This window comes from Xyrauchen texanus, chromosome 40 (genome assembly GCF_025860055.1).
Source record: "Xyrauchen texanus isolate HMW12.3.18 chromosome 40, RBS_HiC_50CHRs, whole genome shotgun sequence".
Lineage (NCBI taxonomy): Eukaryota > Metazoa > Chordata > Actinopteri > Cypriniformes > Catostomidae > Xyrauchen > Xyrauchen texanus.
The window spans coordinates 13513460-13535646 of record NC_068315.1 but is presented as its reverse complement, the minus strand read 5'-3'; the positions used below and the strand labels follow the sequence as shown (position 1 = coordinate 13535646).

The following is a 22187-nucleotide window of genomic DNA, read 5'->3' as shown; positions in this document are numbered from 1 at the left end:
CACATGAATGTAAATAATGTTTATTTCCGTTTATATAGTTAAAGTTAACTTGTTACATAATTTTTTGGATCATAATAATTTTGTATTATGTTTTTCTTTTTTGATTTTCAGTGTTTTTCCTTTGTTTCCTTTGCTTGTTCAAATACTAATCCAATTGTTCAACTGTTCTAAACTATTTTCTATGTTGTTTTACATGCTTTGGCAATACAACGTTTACTTTTGTCATGCCAATAAAGCGAATTGATTTGAAAGAGAAGAGAGAGAGAGAGAGAGAGAGAGAGAGAGAGAGAGAGCGAGAGAGAGAGGGCAAGTGAGCAGCTTAAAGATTGTGTACATTTGAATTTTGACAGTTGGAGTCAACCTTATAAGCTTAAATAATATAACTGTAGGTTGGATTGTTCAAGCCAACCTAATTATTTTATTTGATCTCCTCATGTGTACAATCAGGCCAGGAACACACTGAATAGAGTGAGAGGCTGAAAAACAAGTTTCAGCTAACGACCCTGCATCAGTGTGGAGTGGCATGAAACAACTTACTAACTACAAGACTGCTACCCCCAACACTGTAGGGAACCAACAACTGGCTGATGACCTGAACGTGTTTTACTGTAGATTTGAAAGCCTCAATCTCACACCCCACACCCGCTCTGACCTTCACTTCACACAAACACCAACACCTCCTGCAACCCCCCTCCTCCCCCCTCCTGCTACTCAACCTGCACTTAAGATCTCTGAAGAAGAGGTGTGCCGTGTTGTCTAAAAACAAAAGAAAAGGAAAGCATAGGGCCCAGTTGGTGTTTCACCCATGTGTCTTAGATCCTGTGCTAATCAGCTGCCCCCCATCTTCACACACATTTTCAACAGATCACTGGAGCAGTGTGAAGTCCCATACTGCTTCAAAGGCTCAATCATCATTCCTCAATCACAGGACTTAATGACTACAGACCCATCGCTCTGACATCTGTGGTCATGGAATAATTTGAGACACTGGTGTTGGCCCTCCTGAAGGACATCACAGGACCCTTTCTATATCCCCTTCAATTTGCAAACAGGTCTATGGAGGATGCAGTCAACATGGGATTGCATCATATCCTGCAACATCTGGACAGACCAGGGACATATGCAAGGATCCTTTTGTGGACTTCAGTTCGGCTTTCAACATCATCATCCCAGCTTTTCTCCAGACTAAATTACACCAACTCTCTGTTCCCACGTCTATATGTCAGTGGATTACCAGATTTCTGATGGACAGGCAGCAGCTTGTGAGACAGGGGAAATTCACTTCCAGCACCTGTACAATCAGCACTGGTGCCCCCTAGGGATGTGTGCTCTCCCCACTACTCTTCTCCTTGTACACAAATGCCTGCATCGCCAAGGACCCCTCTGTCAAGCTCCTGAAGTTTGCAGATGACACCACTTTCATCTGCCTCATCCAAGATGATAATGATAATGCACACAGAAGGGAGGTTGAACAGCTGGCTAGGAGGAACACCCCAACACTGACCCCCACCTCAACATTCTAAAAAGCACTGTGACAGCAGTGGTGTCATTCAGGATCCTGGGTACTACCATCTCACAGGACGTGAAGTGGGAGACAGACATTGATTCATTGTGAAAAGGCCCAGCAGAGGTTTTACTTCCTTTGCCAGTTGAGGAAGTTCAACCTGCCACAAGCGCTGCTGATACAGTTCTACTCAGCAGTCATTGAGTCTGTCCTCTGCACTTCAATAACTGTCTGGTTTGGTTCAGCTATGAAATCGGACATCAGAAGATAGGATTATCGGTTGCCCCCTGCCCTCCCTTCAAGAACTGTACACTTTCAGAGTGAGGAAAAAGGCTGAAAAAAATCACTCTGGACCCCAATCACCCTACCAACTACCTTTTTGAACTGTTGCCTTCTGGCCGAAGCTTCAGAGCTCTGAGCACCAGAACCATCAGGCACAGGAAAACATTTTTTCCCTCAGGCTATCCATCTTATGAACAGTTAAATCTGCCCCATTAGGGAATAATTATATGCAGTTCACAGTTTTGTCTTTTTATATTTATCCAACATATCCTACTTCTTCTGCCATTACACTCCCTTGCACCGTGTATAACAGATTTGTATTTAAACTTGCACTACATATGTGTGGATATATATATATATATATATGTGTGTGTGTGTGTGTGTGTGTATTTATATATTTGCCTTATTGTTTATTCTATACTTTATTTTATTCTATTTGTATTTATTTATTTATTATTTTTTATTATTATCTCTGTCTTCTTGCTGTATTGTATTGTTGTGCACTGGAAGCTTGTCACCAAGACAAATTCCTTGTATGTGTGAGCATACCTGGCAAAAAAGCTGATTCTGATTCTGATGTGTTCAGTTAAAATCTTGAGAATGTTGCTCCCTAGGGATTATCTTGGCTCTTTAAAAAAAAAATACAAATAAAGTGTAGTAAGTAAAATTACTTTCATCTTGAGTTACTGGACTGTGTCTTTGTTTTTCCTGGGTTAAATATTTTGAGTCATCTTGCTTATTGGAGGGTGGCATGAGAGTAATGCAAGTATGCTACACTGTTTCCAATTTTACTTGTCCTGTGGTGCAGTCAGAATCAGAACAAATACAAACATGGAACTCTGGCAGCTCAGCAGCCCAGTCCTTCAACCTCAGATGACAGCAAAATATGCAACAGTAATCCATACTTTTAGTTAGTGTCAGGTCAAATGCTTTTTGGGCAAAAGGCCACCACATGCAATTATTTGAGGTCAAGCCAAATTGTTGACTCTTTTAAGGCATTCTGACAATTGTCCAACAAATAATATACAGAAGTACAATAAACTCTGAAAGAAACGAGTGAAGCTATTAATTTTACTATTAAATTAATAATCCATTATTCAAAACAAGTTAAGCTCAATCAACAGCATTAGTTGCATAATGTTTCATAAAGATTTTCACAAAAACTAGTCCCTCCTTTTCTTTAAAACAAAGCAAAAGTCGAGGGACAGTGAGGCACTTACAATGGAAGCGAATGGGGCCAGTTGTCATGATCCTTCTCTGTCTGCCCTTCTGTCTTTGTTGGTTTTTTGTCTGTGTAAGTTTGTGTTATGTATGAGTACATGGCTTAGTCTAATGTTTATGTTTGCCATGTGCTCTCCCAACTCCGCCCCCTCGTTCCCTCTGGCCTCAACCCTAGTTTAGTCCTAGTTATGATGATTGTCTTCTACATTGTTATGGCAACGAATGTGTCAATATTGGATATAACTCCACATAGAAAAGGTTAGTACGCAATATTTATCCCACTAAAATCATGTTAACACATTTTGTGGCTATACTTTTGAAAAGATGGGTATTTTAAAGTTTACGACTCTGCACCATTCACTTCCATTTAGTGCCGTAGTATAAAAACGATATTTTATTTTTTTTATGAACAATATGCCACAAATGGTGTCAGTTGAGCTTAACTTATATTAAACATGGACAATACCTTTAAGTAAATATGAAGTATGTTGGAAAGGTTCTTGCTGGACTGGATCAAGTGATTTTATAAGCAAATTAAAGCAGTATTTAAAAAATATACATATTATTTCAGTATCAGTATATATATAAAATTGGTTAAAAACTGTTTTTACTCTATTGTTAGCACTCTAAACTTACAACAAAGGAAGGAACTTAATGGTAGGAAATGGAAAGTAAAGTGGAGCTACAGTATATACAGTATATAGCATGAAAGAATTGACAGGTTATGTTTTTGTTTGAAACTGATGTTTTCTTACCAAAGTAATGTACAAAAAACTGAGAATTCACTTTGTGCTCAATTGCTGGCATGACTTGCATGACTAAAATGGTGAATAGAACATGAAGCAATCTGTCCTGAGGTTGTTTAAATGAGGCTGTGAAGAGTTACTGACAGTTATTGGGACAATCAAGAAAATACAAGTGAAAAATGAAAAGTAGAGTCTTTGTTTATCTTTTTTTTTTTTGTGATATGAACTTTTTGATGTCAACCAAAAATGATGTTCTCAAAATGAAAACCAGATTTCTCAAGAAATAATCTGGGCTGTATACAGGTTGTTTTTGCTGGGTGTTGAGTTTATATCAATGGATACTAACAGAAAATGCAGGCGACACAAGTGTTGGCTTGAAAAGGCATCTCTTATCCTGCATCAATATGCCATCACCTCTCTGCTCTAGCAGACAAAGGTTGGCCCTGTCAGTTGGTATTTTTGTTTGTACATGCACAGAAGATGAGAAAGTAAATGTCATTGATAAATATGCCTATAACTGTGTGCTTGGTTACTTGTGATCTGTCTTTCATCCAAGGCAACCTACTGTACACTACTTGCCAGTATGGTCTCCCTGGAGCAGACTGAGGTTAAGGCCCTAGCTAAAGGATACCATTGTGATTAAGCACCAATCATATATTAGTGTTTTCCCAATATCTGCTTGAGATTGATTCTGTACTTAACCATTCGGCTACCACTGCCATGCCTCCCTGGATGGTGTTTATTCAATCTGATTAGTGGGTCTTTATCTTGCTCTCTTTCCCACACATTCACACACTTCTTAAATGCCTTGAATAAACCTGAAAGTCTTTACACCTGGCATTAACATGCATTTTAGGTGATTGAATCACAACTGAATTGCACTTGATAAAATAAAATCCAGATTTCCAGCATTTAGAGGTGGTCAGGAATGGCTTCTGACTATTTTTAATGAAGTAAATGCTAATTTGCATTATCTGCATACAACTAAGCAAGTAATATGTAATATAGATAGATAGATAGATAGATAGATAGATAGATAGATAGATAGATAGATAGATAGATAGATAGATAGATAGATAGATAGATAGATAGATAGATAGATAGATAGATAGATAGATAGATAGATAGATAGATAGATAGATAGATAGATAGATAGATAGATAGATAGATAGATAGATAGATAGATAGATAGATAGATAGATAGATAGATAGATAGATAGATAGATAGATAGATAGATAGATAGATAGATAGATAGATAGATAGATAGATAGATAGATAGATAGATAGATAGATAGATAGATAGATAGATAGATAGAATATAAGCTGCAATTTCTTTTACCTGTTGTTGATTTCACAGGTCTATATGATTCATTTTTTCCAGGTCTTATTTACTAAAGGGAAAAGCATTTTGAGGGAATGATTCACAAATGGGAAGAAACAAGGATCAGACATTAGTGCCCCAGATTCACTTGTTTGATGCATAATGTACCATATGGATGATCTATCAGAGAGAAAGAGAAACATTTTCCTTCACCCTCAAAACATCATCATTGCAAGATATTACACAAGGGTTTGAAAAACAAAAAACACTTTTCACTAATACCTTTTTTTTTTTTTTTTTTTTAAGATTTATGAAATGCAGTTTTTTTCCTTTAAACAACAAAGAGGTCATGTTTCCACACCTCTCCATCACAATAAGTAAGGAAATGGAAATAGAGAAAAACAGCTTCCTCTGATCTCAGCGATAGGGACTTGCTTGCAGGGTTTACTTACACAGACAGAACACAGTCGCAATGGTGTACACACAACTGTTCTCATATTCCAACTGTTTTAGCTGCTAGTCATATGAAACACGGACCAAGTCATAAGAAGGATTTCTGAGGTACCCACTCCAGAGTTTTTTTGATAATTATTATATTCCATTTATCAGAAGAAAAAAAAAGAAAAAAAATATTGGTTACATTTTACAATAATGTTCACATTAGTTAATACATTAGGTATCGTAAGCAATGAACAATATATATTCCTTAGTTAATGTTATTTAATAAAAATACAATTGTTCATTGTTAATTCACGTTTCTTCATAGTGCATTAATATTATCAAACAACACTTTTTATTTGAAAAATGTATTAGTATATGTTGAAATTTACATTAACCAAGATTAATAAATGCTGTATAAGTTCATAGTTTTTCATAGTTAGTTCATGTTAACTAATGTTGTTAACTACTGTTAACAAACAGAACCTTATTGTAGTGTTAACTAAATCTTTTTCAGAAGCATTTCTGGATGTTTGTCAACAGAAAAACAATTCCATCATTTTTTGCTAGGAAACAGGAGACAATCTAGACCAGTCATTTTCAACAGTTTTGCTTCAGGATCCAGATTTTGCATTGGAAATCAAGAGGCAATCCACAGTACCAAAATTGTTTAGCGTACCAAATTGAATTACGATGGTTTCCATGCTCACGGCAGCTAATAGTTTACAACACAAAATTCCTTGTTACTCCAGAAACCACGTTTATCCTTGTTGCAAATTAGCCTTTATTTCATGTAGTCTGGGTATATTTTCTTTTAACTTGTGTAGGTTTGATATATGGTTTTCGAGAAAGAGGGTATGTTATGCAACCTGTCCATAATAGCATCTAATTAAGCTAGCTTTATCAAGTGATATATGAATTTGCACTAAAATATTGTACAATTTGATTGGACACAAGGTTTTAGACATCAATAATAAAAGATATGGGAAGTGCTTTCTCCTACTTTTTAAAAATCTTAACTATACAAAATTATATAGTCTTGCTGTATTTGACCCTATCAGAGCAAACCTGTGTCCCAGGTTAGAAACACAGATCTAGATTTTCCCCAGAAAGCATCACCTTTGAAAGAATGTCTGTATACATACTTTTTAATGTCACACAGAGGCAGCATAAATGGATTTACACTGGAATCACAATCGCAGAAAATTATGTATCAAGTGCTCGAATGTGGATTATTGATCGGAATAAGACTCAAATAAGGGTGATTGAATGACCGAGCACCAGTGTAAAGACACTGTATCAGTCTATGCCAGTCCAACTGCTTTCATGTGATACAAAGGAAGATTTACTCTTTTCAAATAACAGAAATCCAAAAAGGTGAACAGAGAAAATATTCCCAAAGAAAGAGAAAAGTGTCTAAGATTGTCTTGTCATTACACCAACTCGGTCTAATGACACTTCATAATAATAGTACTGTACAGTACATATGGAAGGAGTAACCAAATTTGTTCACAGACTTTTTCTTTCTTAACTAAAGTGTCAGATAGGTGGCTAGTTAAAATTTGATACCTGTTTTATTGATTTAAAGTTCTGTGGATAAATTCACATAACATTCTTGAGAAGAAAATTATTTTGAACTATCATTTTCTTCATTTCTAACTTAAGAAAAAAGTTAAGAAAATGTATTTTTCCAGGAAAAAAAAAATAAATAAATAAAGTTCTAGAAAGTGCTTATCTTTTTTCTGAAGGTTGTTCTCAGGGAAAAAAACTTAAGAAGAATTCAAATTCTCTGATTTCGCTTTTTCCTTAAAAATCATGGTAAATAACATATTAAAGTATGGATAACCTACCTCACAGTTGTCTTCAATACCAAAGGTAAGATATTTAATGAATTGAATGGGTTGTTTCAAATATGAAATGTTCTATCACGTTGAGTGGAAATTTGCAGTGGGATTTTTATGTAAAAAAGTGATTATTGACCAAAACACATTTTCACTCTCTCCATGATCTTTAGAGTCCAAAGAAACATAACTGTAATAATGATATCGTTAGAAAGCTGAAACTGTCCTTTTTAATTTATTGTATAAAAACGATGATGGTTAATGTAAATCTCACACGCTTTACATAAAAATAATAATAATAATATATATATATATATATATATATATATATATATATATATATATATATATTGTGAGGTTTTTGCAACTTAAAAAAATATATTAATAGATAGATGAGTGTATCGTTATAATTTACCAGAGTAAGTAATCATTTTTTTTAAGTAGTTAAGGCAACCTCATGAGTAGGTTACTATCAGTCAATGTCAAAGCCTGTTATTATTTATTTATTTATTTATTTATTAAGAAAATAAATAAATATGTTCTTTATAATGAATAGTACTCAGGAACATTATTACAAACTACAGATAATTTAAGAACCTTTATTTCCCTTAAGAACATTTTTGAGAATTTTACTTCGAGAACTCCGAAGAACCTGAACAGATGAATTATTCAAAGCATATACAGTACTTCCTGAGCTGAGCTGTTTGGGGAAAATCCCTCTTTGTGATATGTCATTTATGAATGTAACCATGAAAACCTGGAAAACAAAATGTGACTGAATAGTGTCACCAACAAGGTAATCTCATAGGAGTCAGTATCATCCACATTAACTCAACACACCTCTCACATGATGTTCAACCCTGAAACTAAAGCCAGACTGGTGGAGAAAAGAAGAGTCCTGCAGTCCACAGATAACAGCAAAGTACAGATGCTGAAATCCACTGGGATTAACTGAAATGAGAGTGGGATGGAGGTGGTGAGGGAAACCAGGTATCATTACAAAGTGAAATGGAACAAACTCTTTGCCCACAGACACCTTCACCACAATTTCTCTGGAGGTGTACACAAAATGTGTTTCAATACTGACAAGAGCTGTTCAGACATTACGTCAATTTTTAAGCCAATCACAAGACTTATTTGCCAATGAGTTTTTAGAATAGCTGTTTTCAATTGAATAAATTAAAAAGATAGATAAAGTCTGTTAAATAAATTACACTCAGTCATACATCAAATGCGAATTTTGAAAATTATTACCTTTAAAAAGGTAAAGCCAGTGACTAGCTGATTCCAAACAAATAACACAAAACCGAAGTATGCAACATATGCCACGCATAGGGGCACCACAAAAAGGGGGTTGGCAAATCAACCCCATAAAGGGGGCGGGGGATTGGGGCCCGAACAGCAAAGCATTTAAGGAGGACCTTTGAACTGTTCTTATCAGCTCTTCAGTGTGAGAAGAAGCTAATTGGTCTCTTGACAAGACCACGAAAGCCTGCCCCAGCAAATGAAACAATATTTTCAAACACATGGAAGTGCTTTTTCAGTTGTTGGATCCATTAACTCAGCAGGGAGTTGAGTCGGTCAAGGATTAACAATCTTTCATTAGCAGATGCTAAGGTGATGCTCTGATTCCATTTAACTGGCCAGCAATGATGTAAATGCAGCTTATGACCAAAAATCTGAGGAAAAATTGGCTAGTGTAAAGCTGTTGCTTAAAAGTTGCCACATAATGATTACAACACCTAAATTCATGTCCTTGTGATAGTTATACTGTTGTCCTTATTTAGCAACTTGTTTGCATCTTGCATTTTAAAAAGACTGTTGTTTCAAAATCCACATTTATGACTGTGTTTTTTTAAGTGAAATTCTTAAAAAAAAAAAAATGTTAACCACAGACTTTCTTTCACTTACAAATCAAACATTGCTATTCTAAAAATCCACTGGAACTTCCTGAAGGAACACGTGGCTTAAAACTGGTAATTCTCTTCCGGGTTGTGGGACTACAAAGTGAACAGCTCTATTATCAAGAAAATGAAAATGATTGCTTCTAAAAATATTTTCACAAATAACTCTCAATTTATTAATGCCTGTTTAATAGGCTTTCACATAATACACAGTTTCCTTTCTAACTTGAAATGAATGCACTCTGATGTGAAAGCATTGGCAATCAGGATGTTAAGCTAATTAAATAAATCAATGTATGTACAGTTAACCTTTCCTAACTGTGTCTGTCTCAGTGGAACTGTCAATCTTTTTTATTCATAGTCTAATAGAGATTGTCTATTTTTGTTTGATCTGTTTGACTGTTCATTTCCTTTGGTGCTGAAATGCATTGCAGTGTAACACTCTCTTTTCTTCATATCTAAATAAAGCAGCAGTTCCTTTCCCGTCATTATAAAAATTGTTCGTTTCTTTTTTTTTCTTCTTCTTTTTAAGTAATGAAAGGCTGTTTTACATAGTTTACAGACTTGTTGAATGGATCTAGATGACCCTCGCTGTTTCATTCTTTGTCAAGGGGAAAATTGTAATGTGTCAAACATTGATGGCAATTGCAATAACTGGTGTGATGAAGAGACAGTAGTCCATGTTTTCTTGGCATGTTTCAGAAGACGAAATGGGTTTATGGGTTCTTCTCTTTTATAAAACTGTACATCCTCATTCCTATTTTCTGTGAAATATTAAGAATTTACTGTAAGCATTTTTGGGTGGAACCTTGTTATTTTCTTTTTGATTGTCTCATGAAAAATAAAAAATAAAATCTCTCTGCAGAAAGCTGGCATTTAAAACATGTTTCATTTTAATGTGGTGAGGCCTATGTTTAAAATTCGATGCCCTGTTCAGTTCTTTATTTATTTTAAATGCATCAACAGATTATTTTTTATTTTTTATAGTCAACATATGAGACACTAATTTATTTTCATAGTATTTTGAAACACTGACATTCAACCTGGAATTTACACTTAGACTATCATCTAAGAGTAAGTTAGGCTACCTTTTGTAAATTAATGTTTGGTTTGATTGTTCTAAAGTTGATATTTGATATACTTTATGTGCCAATTTATTTCTATATTTATCTATATCTCTATTATTTTTAAGTGTAAATACTCTTTTTCTAGGGTTTATATACTCTTATATGTTGAAATTAGAGGTCAAACTAAATAATTTAGCCCTTGGAATTCATTTATGAAATGGGGTAGGCTAAATTTGCGCCTCATTAAATAACATTACATTATTTCACGCCTTTGTAAATGTAGTATTACACCATAACTATTGATTTTTAGTGTTATTAGTGCTCTCTTATTTCTTGTTTTGTACTTAATTAATACACCTAAATGCATATATCACAATGAATTTATGAGCAGATATGTGTAATGTTACTACCCACACGCTGTTATAGGCATTCTAGGTGTTTTTATTTGTTCTATTGCTTTTACTTAGTTTATATTAAAATGTATTAATTTGATTTGTTATGTAATGAAGACACAAACAAAAAGAGGTTTTGATAAAACATGCATATAAGGGTGGAAAAACACCGCTACACCAAACAAAGCACCACAACAATATTTTATCTGACTTTTCCGCTCAGATTTTGGTGACTTTGACAGTTTTGTGCAAACAAAGGTTAACTTTATTAAGCTTAATTATTACCCACAGCTTTTATACGGTAAGATATATATACTGTATATACAGTAATATACAGTCAATACATCAAACGCGATCTTCCGATGCATGATGCCATTTGTTTACATTAGTAGCGGTTGTCAATCGTCAAACAAACAGCTACTCAAAGAGTCTTTTCAAGTGCATAATATGTTTATTTAATGTAAAAAACAGCCAAATTACCATCAAGTATTGTCATTAAAGTACCACAATAACAATATTTTCCCATGCACGCAGCCACGTCTGATGATTAGAAAGATGCACATTCACAGGTTTTATTCATTCAGGTTTTAATTCACACAAATTGCAATTCAAACAGCCTTTTCAGGCATATAATACTTTTGTTTTCTGAAACAGACAGCCAAACATCATAAAAGCACCACGGAAACAGTTTAAAACTTGCATACTTACAGTGAAAACATGCTGATCAAGCGCGATTATATGCACTCTGCCAAGTCTGTTTACATTAGCGCTTGTCACACACACACAAACAAACAAACACACACAATGTCTGAGATGTCAAACAGTGCATAGGCAAACTGGACTGCTGATATTATTTGTTCATTTGTTTTTTATAGCTATAGAAACAAAAAAAGTGCAGCAGACATAACCCATTTGTTCACATGTTTAATATTTTATATACAGTATTTCTATATGACAGGAAATAAAAAATCTTAATAATAATAAAAGAAATACTCATCTACACTCTTATACTTTATGCAAAAATAAAGGGGGCACAGCAGAGGAACTTAGACCCTACTCATGAAAAGGTTAATCAAATCAAAATACTTTCTAATGAAATTAATAGATAAAATTATAATAAATGAAAATGGAACAATTACTTACCATTATACAAATGGTAACAACATTTTTCAAATGCAGTGCTACACAACAATGCAGTGCAGTATTAATGAAACTTTAATTCAGTTCAACAGCACTCTTGTTACAAAGGTACTGCTTAAATATAATGTAATCTCATTATTATTTTTATTATCATTATTTATTATCTAAAATTATATTTTAACATACAGTAGTAATCTCTTTTCCCCAATTTCTTCAATTTTACACCTTTTTAAATTTTGCTTTTATTTTGGCACAAAACCGAGTAATTTTGTTTTTAGATGTCAGGTTCACACCTCAGAATAAGTAGTTAACTTCATAGACCTGTGTGCTTATTTAACTGCAAAAAGCTGAAATTTAATTATAGAAATATAAAAGTATGCATGTACTGCATGCTTCAATGTTAATAAGCACTCTGCTCTCTGTCATCTTCTACACACAGAGCGCCCGTGATAAGTATGATGTGTGTTTTCAGTGTATGAGCAGCCGGCTTCATTCATTCAATTTGAATCATGTAGCACACACAGAGTGTATATTTATTTCATTAATTCTCTGCTTTTTTGTGGTTTAAGAATCACATTTCATCATTTAATTTCATTATTTATGCATTCATACATTCATTTTATCCCAAATATGTCAAATTATATGATATTCCATGTTTTAGAGTTAATTCTGTTTTTATTAGTGGGTTTGGTGATTCTGTCCACATTTTCTGCATCACGGAAATCCTACAGCCTTACTTATGTTCTCTCTGGCTAGTTGCCCTGCCCCCAGTTTGTACTCTTTTTCTCCCTTTCTCTCTTGCCTTCCCTCTCTCTGCATCTCCTGATTTACGAAGCATTTCAGGTCATTCCACAGACCGCACTACAATGCACAGTATTATAGCTTTCCACTTCAAGCCAGATACTATAATCCAGCAGTCTGATTTACAAGTTCAATGCATTTGCCCATCAATCAGACCAAAAAAATAAATAAACCTGTTTGAGAATTTTTACAGATTTTCCCCATATTTTCCACAGATTCCTGTCCTAATTCCATCTAATTCTAAACTGTTAAATGAGGCAGATAAATCAAAGAGGCTTATCCTTCAGGCAAGAGGAAAGAAAGCAGAGCAAACATAGCTGACTAACACCCATATTTGGAACAAACAGTAAAGAATCCTGGACAGGAGTCTCTTCCCAAAACATATTTTTTTTCTCTCTACTTCATAAGTTTGCATATTTTAATAATCAGCCAGTATATTTTTTTATTATTGTTAAGAAATTAATCAGTGTGACTGCTAAAATAGGTGAGTTTGAGGCCTTCAAGGTATGTTGAAATCTACATTGTGCCCTGGAGCTACTTATAAAAATCCTGGTCGCTATGTCAATGCATAGCCAGGAAAGAGTACGAAATATCCGAAAATATTGTTCTGAACTCTATGGTGGAAAAAGATCAAAGTCATTTAAAGAGCAAATTATGTGTCAATTACAGCAGCTCCTAAACAGTAATCATTGAATTAACCAAAACCAAAGAACAGACTGGTATAACACAGGTCAGAATTTGACTGACTAGAAAAATTATATAATTTGCAATAATTATATTTTCAACAAAAATACAAAAAAAGATGCAATAGAATGTCTAATCGAAGTAATTGTGTAATTTAAAAAATAAAATAATTTAAAAAATAATCCAACACGGAACGTGTGATACGTATAGGCTGAGATGGGAAAACACGTGTCTGTGATCACGGAAGAAAAATCTAAGTGTGGTGATTATTGATTTTGATGCTGATGGTTGCTGATTGTGAACCTCTGTATAATCCGATGTGGATAGTAAATGCATATGAATCCCCCTGGATTTGGTCAGGGTTTTTTTTGGTGATTGTATCGAACCCTTCAGAAAACCGAGATGACAGTCCACTCAGTGATTGATTATTGATTAGAATGAAGAGAAGAAGAGATTCTACAGTTCATCATGAGAATATGGGTTTTCTACTGTGTTACAACTGGAACCCATTCCTTTCCATTGGTAATTCTCATTGGAAGGATTGAACTGACTATCTCGCTACTGATTTTTTGCACAACTGATTATTGCACTACTACTTACAACTTACAACTTACACCCAGTGACTGTTATATCTACTTTGGATGCCACAAAAGGACATTCATTCACACACTGTTTCTAAGGACTGAGAATATTATTTCATTGACTGTGAAATGTTATTGAGCTGTTGTAGTGTTTAAGAAGTTGAATTATTCTCTTACTGACTTGAACTAAGTTATGGTGACTCTGTATTTTTCTTTTATGGGTTAATATTTCCATATCAGAGATAAATAATAAATGGTGGCGAAAAAATACAATCCAAAAGATTAACAAAATATCTAAACTTAGCTATTAAACTATGAGTTAATATATTTAAACATCTATAAAATCAATATAGAAAAAATTATTTAAACCTTTAACTATACATTTAAAATATAAATAGATATAAGTAAAATAATAAAAGATCTTATAAAAAAGGATCTAAAAATGAACAAACCATTCATTTGTGTTTTGTATTTGTTTATTTTATTCCTCTATTATAATTTCATTTCACATACATTCTTACATTTTTCTAATTATAATATAAATTGGTTCAAGACATTTTCACAGTCTGTGTGTTTGTGTGTCATATCAGTCTTGCCCTCCTTAACGAACCTAGACAAACTGGTCCATTACCTGGTGTTCTTAAGTTCAGTGGATAAACCAAGGTAAAGAGAGAACTGTTACAATAGTTGTTACACTAAACAGACTGGTACAGTCCTATATCTAAGCTGTGCACAGGGGCGGGTTTATGATTTCTGATGCCCCAAGCAACCGATCAACACAAGCCCCATTTTGAAATTTTTCCTTAAAAAATAATAAAAATGTATTTTAAATCATAATTTTAAATTCTTCCTATCAACCATTGTACTTTCAAAATATTTACGGAAACTAGGGCTGTCGATTAATTCAGCGCAATTAATTTTATTAAAAATAACGCGTAAAAAAAATTTACGCAATTAATCGCAATGCCCCCGGATTGTAATAAGGAAGATTCCTGAGAAATGCAAGGTTGTAGTACCACCAACTCTGGAGAGCAGTTATTGGAATTTCAGCTGTGTGGCAACATGCAGTTTATACAGTGAAGAAAACAACCAGACAGCACAAAACAGACATTCGTTACGTTCTTGCATTCAAAACATTTGATGGAGCGCAAACCTGAACTAAGGGATCTCAAGATGTGTTCTAAGTATTAAACTATATTTAACTTGACCCAGTGATCTAAACATTTTATGTTTATGATGCAACGTACCCGAGACGCTACTCAAGCATGTCTGACGCTTGTTGAAATTGATGGGTCCTGAAACTAGCCCTCATAATAAATCTCGAACTGCTGTGAACTGTATGCCAATGATTGGCCCCCTACTGGCCCACTCAGACTTGTTTCTTGGATCTCTTGCTTCTCGTGACAGCCCCTCCCTGGCGAATTCCCCTGAGGAAGGACCAATGCAGAAACAACTGACCAGGTGTACCGCTTGAATCTAGCGCCTTTCCCCTCCACTGAGGCGATCACGTGCGCTCTTATCCCAGGAGACCCCACTAACTCGGCTCCCTGGATGACTCCTCCCTAGCCCTCTGGTCCGCGAATTCAGCAGAGAAATTCCCCGACCAGACCTACCAGGAGTACTGAAACTACTCTGTACTGGAAAAGGTGCTCCACAGGACGGGCCCCTGTGTGGATAAATCATCCTGTGTGTATTTTCCGTGGTACGGTACCCTTGCGAGCGGACACGCGTCTCCCTTGGGCAATACCCGCTGCCCCCCAGTCGTTGTGTTGTAGTCGTCTAACTCCAGTTTGTCATTATAATTTGATACAATATTATTACTTTGAGGATTTATTGGATACAATAGTAATATATTTCTTCTTTAATTTACTTTCACCAGGAGCTTATATTCTGATGCTGCAGTGTATTGTTCACCATGTTGCAAAAGGCTGTATTTTATGTTAGCATCATTGGCAACATTCAGTTGCCAATGTTACAGTATTGTAACAGTAGACGTACAAGGCATGGTGGCCCCTCAGCACACTAGAGTAGAAGGGAAAAAAAGATATTGCTGAAAGCACTGAAATTTAGCTGGTGCCGAAAAATCTGGAATAATGTTAAACATTGTAACAGTCACCTCTTTGCAACCTGAACTTGTTCAGAACATTAAATCTTTGTGGCACATGCACTAAAAACAATGAACAACGAATGAAAGAATGTTTTAGTTAAACAGCATTTTTGAGACCTGAAGTTCTTTTTAACTTTTAAAAATGTGCCAGTCCTGTGAGACACTGAAGAAACAGCGAGACACAGTACAGCAGGCATGGATGTTTGTCCCACAGGTTTTCATAGGAAAACATTGCAAAAAACACGTTCTGTAAAAATGGCCCCTAACTCATCCATTCGCACGTATCTTTGAGTGAGAGTTCGTGGGCGAAACAAGTTCAGAAGGCCTGTATATTTTTATTTATACAGCGTATTCGCACGTGACAAGAGAACAACATGTGACATGCCAACCCTCAAGCGATTTTTGCGAGCTTTCCTACTGGAAATACAATTGCGTCGTGTGCGTGGTGGCTAAAACAGCTACTGGCTATGCACCTGAAAATGGAGATTGTCTAAAGCTTCTTTCTGTTATGTATTTTCACAAAAGTGATTAAATTTACTTTTAGTGTGAAAGAACCATACAAAATTATAACAGCCTAAAGTATTTAAATTTAATCCAACCAGAACATACTGGGAATTCACTCATATTATGCTGCTGTAGATGTTAACATTCCAGATGATGGGTTTGTGCCTGACTAAATCTAATTTATTGGATTTTCCCTTCTTTCTTTTACCCAGTGATGACATTTCTTGATAAATTGACATTCATAATAAAAGTAAGGTGATTATGGCCTTTTCTGACTGGCACCTCAGTCCTTGATCCTCTGGTCATTCTGTTTATAATGAGCACAAGCTTAATTTACTTTGAGCTCATTTTTAATGACAGCTTGCACATAATGATGTCACCTTCCTTTTCTTGTCATTTCTGGAGAACAATAATTGATTGCACACATCAGGGGAGAAGTTTATGTAAGAAAAACTAAACAAAAACATGTCTGTTGAATTAATTTGACCAAAAATACTAAAAAAATTGAGTGGCAGATATGCAGTTAATCATTGTTCTCCGGTACACCGTCGCATGGTCCTTGATCACTCCTCCACCCTCTCAGGCGGACGGCAGCCGCTTCTCCCCGGGCGGACCAGAGTGAGACTCACTACCCCCGGTGGTCAGAACGCCCCTCCGCGTTCACGGAGAATCGCGGGGACACTCATCCGCTCCTGGCAGCGGCCCTACCGCTCCAGGCGGTCGGGGAGACGCTTCCCTCCTCCCCTCACGGACGGCGGCCTTCCTTCGACCCCTCCGCATTTCTGGGGGTTGGCAGGGCTCTCCTCCGCCCCTGGCAGCGGCTCCATCTCTCCAGGCGGTCGGAGAGTCCAGCCCCCACTCGCTTCTCGGACGGCGGCCTTTCACCACGTCCGGCGGTCGGCCTAATCCCTCCCTCGGTGGATGGCAGCGGCGCTCCCCTGGGTGGATGGCAGAGTTGAGGACTCCGCGACGGGCATCCCTCGAGGCGAGAACCTGCTTGATAATAAATAAATAATAGTTTAATATAAAACTGAAGCAAACGACAAACACACACATGACGGACATGTCCGTAAACGATCTCTCTCTCCTCGCACCACCGTCTGCCATTGGCCTTTATCCCTCTCGGATGCTTAATTGGCCTGATAAGGGACTGGTTGTGTATAATCACAACCGCCACAATGCCATTGCCAGAGCTAATGGAATTTAACCAGTTGGAGATCATTTCCAGTGTAAAAAGTACGTTTTCTAATCTGTGATCATTTACATTTATGCATTTGGCAGACGTTTTTATCCAAAGCGACTTACAGAGCCCTTATTACAGGGACAATCCCCCCGGAGCAACCTGGAGTTAAGTGCCCTGCTCAAGGACACAATGGTGGTGGATGTGGGGCTCGAACCAGTGTCCTTCTGATTACCAGATTACCAGTTATGTGCTTAGACCACTACACCTCCACCACTCTGATCAGTATGGCTGAGCGCAACTGGTCTGTCCAGCAGATGTCACCTTGCTGAAATCCCACTATGATCATTTCTCTGATGGGGTTGTGGACCTTGAAGTCTGTCCCAATTTCCAATTGTCCTGATTAATGGCCTGATATTCCATTGACTCCCACACATAGCAGCCACATAACCTGGAATAATTTTGATGTCACACTGCACATGTCTGGTATAGGCATGGTGTAGGTTGTGTAAACTGTAGGTTGTTGATTATTGCTGAGCAATGGCACACCAGAGTAGTCACATGTGTGCAACAAAGCATAAACTAGCTAATATAATATCGACTGTTCCAAAGCTAAATTCGAAATGGTCGTGCCTTGTTCAAAACCATTGTAAAATGACTAAATGTGCACTGCATATTCTATACTAAAGCGCCAAGTTCCTGCATTGCTTGGCAATCCAAAAGTGCTACAAAATCCTACAAATTAACTACTAGATTAATTAACTATTTTTAATATTGATTTTTAATTTTTTAATAATGGTCATATTGATTTTTTCATATTGCTGTGCCTCCATTATATAAAAGCAATAAGCCGCTATATTGTGATATAGCATTACTCATACAATGTGATGTACAGAAAGATTTTGGTCATACATACCTATCCTAATCGATATGATGATGCTTGTTTATAAACACAATTATTCTTGCTATAATAGAGTGCAGAACAACAATATTGCTGTATGAGTTTTATCTTATGCCAAGAATGTAATGCATACATCTTAGCTTATTAATGCAGCTCAATTGGCCTTTTATGTCTTAATTTGGTTGAAAAGGTGAGTGAGAAATGTAGCAATTCTTATGTAAACACATTACAGATGCAAAGTGTTCTATTCACTGGGTCAGCAATTATTTGGAGCAATCAAACAGATAATTCTAATATTGCTCTGTCATTCAAAGCTATGTAAAGTGCAGACTTATATCTTAGTTTCAGATAGTGTCAGAGGTTGTGGCAGATTTGGACTCATGTCATGACAAGACACAGCATACACCAGCTGCTGTATACTGTTAGCATATTTACACAAAAAGCCCAGATCATTCACATGGGTGCATCCCCAAATAAATGTACAAAAATTTTGAAGTTGAAAAAACATTGAGAAAATATTACATTAATTACAAGTCATTTTTATGCTCTATGAATAGATTTGTATGCGGATATGGGTTGCGCAATGTTAAAAATGTGTTAGTGTGTATCATTTACCAGTTTAAAGTAGCACTAGTGTTTTGAAGATCTACTCTCAAAAAGTAACTTGAGTACTCTTTCAATTTTCTAATAAAAACATTTTATTAGAGCCCACAATATTTAAACCACACTTTATTATGGATCAAACCCTTTAGGTGCAATGTATTCTAGTATTACTACCGTAATAGGTAATATTGTAAAATGAAAGGCTAGATAATGCAGAGTCTTGGCCACTGTGCTTGGCTTAATTAATTCCACACAGAGGGAAGAGTGTGCTCAGTCACATACTGTTCTCTTCTTTCTGCTCCAAACCTGACTGGTTTGGGTTAGCATGAACAGACAGATCAACATGTCTATCTGCCAAATCGACTGCACATAGTTTAACTGGTTGTTTTTGTTGCTGTTGCAGGGGAAGATGACTGTCTGGGGCAGGACAAGTGCAAAACAAGTAAAGATGGCTGGTATCTCCCTTCTCTGGGCATAAGAGGAAGAACAGAGGAGGAGGAGGAGAGTGGGCAAGAGAAGCAAAGCAAGACACTGCAAGAAATGTTTTTCTATCCACGAGACGTCTCCCCACATTAAGAGTCCAGTGTGGGTTTGGAGTTACCACCACCTCACCTGTTGATTAGTTTCAATAAATTCAATTACAGATGACTTTTAAGAGGGAAAACTCATTTTCAGTTCATCAGTCCTCCCGAACTCTGGGCTATTGTCACTTTAAACTGAAGTTAAAATACGATTCTGCCCTTATTATTTTGCACATCCATCACACTGTCATTAAGGATCAAGATTCAAAACAAGGCGATTAAAAAGAGAGAAATATGGCCATTTTGATCTCCTCCTCTTCCAAGTGACACTTTAATGAGAGTCATTTCCTTAAAATAACTGCAACAGTAGCTAATAAAATCATTTAACCTATTTTGTGATTGATCAGACCTAACAGGAAGGGTATTTTCTTGTGCAGAATCAATAACTCTTATACTAATGGAGATCCCAGCTCTATTTGATCCAATGCAGTATATCTGACAGCTAAGCTATTCTATTCAATATGTCTTTAAAGATTTGTCAAATTTCATTGTAGGCTTCTAAGTGGCAATGTAGCCATGTATAGTCTTCTATATCAATGTTGGAGGAAATCCAAAGTACTTTATTTTTATTTTTGAGAGTGCTGTGTTTCATTACCTGGGCCTGTTAAATGGATTCCGTCTGATATGTGAAGATTCTGTCTCCTCTATCCTGTTTCTTAGACTCACAGAACCTTAGGTTGACAAGACTGGAGGATTCATGCTGACCTTATACTGACCTGAGATCTGTGTTCTCCCAACTACAATGCAGAGGATGCATGGCTTTGACTTCTAATAAGTTATGATAGCATGCTTGTCATTTTAACTTTTCAGACTGGCAAGTCGGTGACCTAGATGGAAGGTCAGAACACACGACGTGTATGATTTGCACAATATGAGAATCGCAGAGTGAAACTGACCAACTTGGCAGCTTTAACTTCCTGATTCCCAAGAAATCAATAAGTTATCTTCAATGCAAAATGGCGCTTATTATTTTTGGACTCTATTTTTGTTTTACACACCAAAAATAAAATAAACAGTACTGCCCATTAGATGTAGTCTGTATGTTGCTCCGAAATGTTAAATCAGTCAAATCAGAAGAAATAACTATTTTGTTTTCATACAGAGACCATAAATATACTTAATCTCTGTGTTGTCACATTTTTAAATGTACAGAGTGTGATAAAAAGGATATGGAAAGTAAATATTGCAGCTATAATTAAGTTACATTTTTGTGACAACTTTGTTTACACAAAAGCTAACAATAATCATTGGTCATGTGAAGTACACAAACACTTATTCTATGAAAATAAAAGAACAGAAGAGCCTTTTTGGACCTATTAGAACTTGCTCTTTGAGAGCAGAGAAGAAAATAGCCCTTCACTTCCTAAAAGACATAACAAAAATGCTGATCCACTTTATATTAGGTATATTTATATACTATGTATGTACATTAAACAATTAATATTTCGATACAATGGTACTCGTTCTATATGCATGTTGTTCTGTGAAACTATTGTAAAATATGTATTTGCTGCTACCAAAGATAGGGGTAGGGTAGGTTTGGGGTTTAGGACTTGGTGCAGGTTCACCGACAGACTTCAAATAAACAGAATATCACATAGGAATCTTGCAAGATTTTGTGAAGGTTTGGGATGAAGGTTAGTTTCAAGCCACTATAAAAAAAAATTAAGCAATGTGTAAAAACATGTATGTTCATACTGTATAAGTACATAATAAATAAAAAAGCCTAATATAAAGTGGGACCATTTTTGGTTCCATCAGAGAAACAAAGCCTTCCACAGAGAACAGAATTCTGAGTCCCAAGGCTATATTTCATACCTTAAGTCTGCTGTGTAACAAGTTAATTTACTTGTAATTATATATTTCTTAAGGATATGCTTTTGGAAAGAGATTTAATGTGAAAATTATACAAACAACATGTGCCTGTAAGGAAGTTAAACATGCAATGCAGGAATGTAAAAGTACTTTTATTTTTAATGATATGCTCTTTGTTGAGGCCTACACAGATTATTTCTATGGTTTCTCATTGTGTATATTTTTTGCTATTGTGATTTTGTGAAGTATATGCATATTTGTGAAATTTCTCACTGTAGCTTATTTTAAAGACTCTATGCTTGCTGAGCAATGTACCATGCACTCACTAAACAGTAAAGATTTTCTTAAATTGTTTGGTAAGTATCTCTCTTTTTACATGAAATTCCTTTACTCAAAATTTAGGAGGTAGATAAGCACAAATATTGTTCAGTAAAAAATTTATATGTTTTGAGGGTGATCCCACGATTCCAGTGCCTTAAAGGCTCTTCACCTCTTGAAAATTAAACTCAACTTTCTGTCAATTATCAACATTTAATCTAAGAAAACATGCTTTAGCTATTAAAACAGTGTCAA

General features: G+C 35.8%; 1 protein-coding gene across 1 annotated transcript in view; it reads left to right on the top strand.

Moving 5' to 3' along the window:
• Window positions 1-21920, top strand: part of LOC127633746 (urotensin-2 receptor) — a 61442-nt gene extending 39522 nt beyond the window's left edge. The window contains exon 3 of the mRNA XM_052113025.1: window positions 19622-21920. The gene's annotated coding sequence lies outside the window, so the exon portion shown is untranslated. The remainder of the gene's footprint in view (window positions 1-19621) is intronic.
• Window positions 21921-22187: the final 267 nt, after the last annotated feature.